Source organism: Peromyscus eremicus, unplaced genomic scaffold, assembly GCF_949786415.1.
Source record: "Peromyscus eremicus unplaced genomic scaffold, PerEre_H2_v1 PerEre#2#unplaced_32, whole genome shotgun sequence".
Taxonomy (NCBI): domain Eukaryota; kingdom Metazoa; phylum Chordata; class Mammalia; order Rodentia; family Cricetidae; genus Peromyscus; species Peromyscus eremicus.
Window position 1 is genome coordinate 117,316 of NW_026734292.1, and position 3,555 is coordinate 120,870.

Here is a 3,555-nt window from a genome sequence, read left to right on the forward strand (position 1 = left end):
GAACTGTGCTTCCTTCACACACGGGCCATATCTAGTTCAACTGTGCTTAGGAAACTGACAAGAACAGTAGCTCCTCTTCAGTCCGATACACTGTACTTGCAGGGGACAGACGCGAGTGTTATTTATACTGTGTATTGCAATGGGAGCGCAATAGTGACTTTCCTTACCAGAAAACAACTCTTGCTCGTAGGACCAGAAACTGCATTGATTCAACTCCATTTAGGACTGGGAAACAAACGGTAGCTCGCCTTACAATAAACACACTCTGCTTTTGAGAAAAGAGCACTCTTCTACTCTATTGTGTTTCCTATGGGGTCCAAACAGTGAGCTTGCTCAGAACAAAAGAACTGAGCTTCCTACACACACGGACCATATCTAGTTCAACTCTGCTTAGGAAACTGACAAGAACAGTAGCACCTATTGAGTCCAATACACTGTACTTGCTGGGAACAGACGCGTTTGCTATTTGCACTGTGTATCGCAATGGGAGCGCATTAGTGACTTTCGTTACCAGAAAACAACTCTTGTTCGTAGGACCAGAAACTGCATTGGAATCAACTCCATTTAGGACTGGGAAACAAACGCTAGCTTGCCTTACAAGAAACACACTCTGCTTTTGAGAAAAGAGCACTCTTCTACTCTACTGTGTTTCTTATAGGGCCAGCACAGTGAGCTTGCTCAGAACATAAGAACTGTGCTTCCTTCACACACAGGCCATATTTAGTTCAACTGTGCTTAAGAAACTGACAAGAACAGTAGCTCCTCTTCAGTCCGATACACTGTACTTGCAGGGGAAAGACGCGAGTTCTATTTGTACTGTTTATTGCAATGGGAGCGCAATAGTGACTTTCCTTACCAGAAAACAACTCTTGCTCGTAGGACCAGAAACTGCATGTGATTCAACTCCATTTAGGACTGGGAAACAAACGCTAGCTCGCCTTACAAGAAACACACTCTGCTTTTGAAAAAAGAGCACTCTTCTACTCCACTGTGTTTCCCATGGGGTATAAACAGTGAGCTTGCTCAGAACAAAAGAACTGTGCTTCCTACACACATGGACCACATCTAGTTCAACTCTGCTTAGGAAACTAACAAGAACAGTAGCTCCTTTTCAGTACAATACACTGTACTTGCTGTGAAAAGACGTGAGTGCTATTTGCCCTGTGTATGGCAGAAGGAGCACAATAGTGACTTTCCTTACCAGAAAACAACTCTTGCTCTTAGGACCAGAAACTGCATGTGATTCAACTCCATTTAGGACTAGGAAACAAACGCTAGCTCGCCTTACAAGAATCATACTCTGCTTTTGAGAAAAGAGAACTCTTCTACTCTACTGTGTTTCCTAAAGGGCCAGAACAGTGAGCTTGCTCAGAACATAAGAACTGTGCTTCCTACACACACGGGCCATATCTATTTCAACTCTGCTTAGGAAACTGACAAGAACAGTAGCTCCTCTTCAGTCCGATACACTGTACTTGCTGGGAACACACATGAGTGTTATTTGCACTGTGTATGGCAAAGGGAGCACAATAGTGACTTTCCTTACCAGAAAACAACTCTTGCTCATAGGACCAGAAACTGCATGTGATTCAACTCCATTTAGGACTGGGAAATAAACGCTAGCTCGCCTTAAAAGAAACACACTCTGCTTTTGAGAAAAGAGCACTCTTCTACTCTACTGTGTTTCCTATAGGGCCAGAACAGTGAGCTTGCTCAGAACAAAAGCATTGTGCTTCCTACACAAACGGTCATATCTAGTTCAATTCTGCTCAGGAACCTGACAAGAACAGTAGATCCTCTTCAGTCCAATACACTGTACTTGCTGGGAACAGACGCCAGTCCTATTTGTCCTGTGTATGGCAATGGCAGCGCAATAGTGACTCTTCTTACCATAAAACAACTCTTGCTCGTAGGACTAGAAACTGCATGTGACTCAACTCCATTTAGGACTGGGAAACAAACGCTTTCTCGCCTTACAAGAAACACACTCTTCTTTAGAGAAAAGAGTAGTCTTCTATTCTACTGTGTTTCCTATAGGGCTAGAACAGTGAGCTTGCTCAGAACAAAAGAATTGTGCTTCCTACACACGGGCCATATCTAGTTCAACTCTGCTTAGGAAACTGACAAGAACAGTAGCTCCTCTTCAGTCCGATACACTGCACTTGCTGGGAGGAGACGCGAGTGCTATTTGCACTGTGTATGGCAATGGGAGCGCAATAGTGACTTTCCTTACCAGAAAACAACTCTTGCTCGTAGGACCAGAAACTGCCTGTGATTCAACTCCATTTAAGACTGGGAAACAAATGCTAGCTCGCCTTACATGAAACAAACTCTGCTTTTGAGAAAAGAGCACTCTTCTACTCTACTGTGTTTCCTACCGGGTCCGAACAGTGAGCTTGCTCAGAACAAAAAAATGTGCTTCCTACACACATGGGCCATATCTAGTTCAACTCTGCTTAGGAAACTGACAAGAACAGTAGCTCCTCTTCAGTCCGATACACTGTACTTGGTGGGAACAGACCCGAGTGCTATTTGCACTGTGTATGGCAATGAGAGCGCAATAGTGACTTTCCTTACCAGAAAACAACTCTTGCTCGTAGGACCACAAACTGCATGTGATTGAACGCCATTTAGGACTTGGAAACAAATGCTAGCTCGCCTTACAAGAAACACACTCTGCTTTTGAGAAAAAAGCACTCTTCTACTCTACTGTGTTAGCTATGGGGTCCGAACAGTGAGCTTGCTCAGAACAAAAAAACTGTGCTTCCTACACACACGGCCATATCTAGTTCAAATCTGCTTAGGAACCTGACAAGAACAGTAGATCCTCTTCAGTCCAATACACTGTACTTGCTGCGAACAGACGCCAGTGCTATTTGTCCTGTGTATGGCAATGGCAGCGCAATAGTGACTCTTCTTACCAGAAAACAACTCTGCTCGTAGTACCAGAAACTGCATGGGATTCAACACCATTTAGGACTGGGAAACAAACGCTAGCTCGCCTTACAAGAAACACACTCTGCTTTAGAGAAAAGAGCACTCTTCTACTCTACTGTGTTTCCTATGGGGTCCAAAACAGTGAGCTTGCTCAGAACAAAAGAACTGTGCTTCCCACAAACACAGATCATATCTAGTTCAACTCTGCTTAGGAAACTGACACGAACAGTAGCTCCTATTCAGTTCAATACACTGTACTTGCTGGGAACAGACGTGAGTGCTATTTGCACTGTGTATGGCAATGGGAGCGCAATGTGACTTTCCTTACCAGAAAACAACTCTTGTTCGTAGGACCAGAAACTACCTGTGATTCAACTCCATTTAGTACTAGGAAACCAACCCTAGCTCGCCTTCCAAGAAACACACTCTGCTTTTGAGAAAAGAGCACTCTTCTACTCTACTGTGTTTCCTATGGGGTCCAAACAGTGAGCTTGCTCAGAACAAAAGAACTGTGCTTCCTACACACACGGACCATATCTAGTTCAACTCTGCTTAGGAAACTGACAAGAACAGTAGCACCTATTGAGTCCAATACACTGTACTTGCTGGGAACAGACG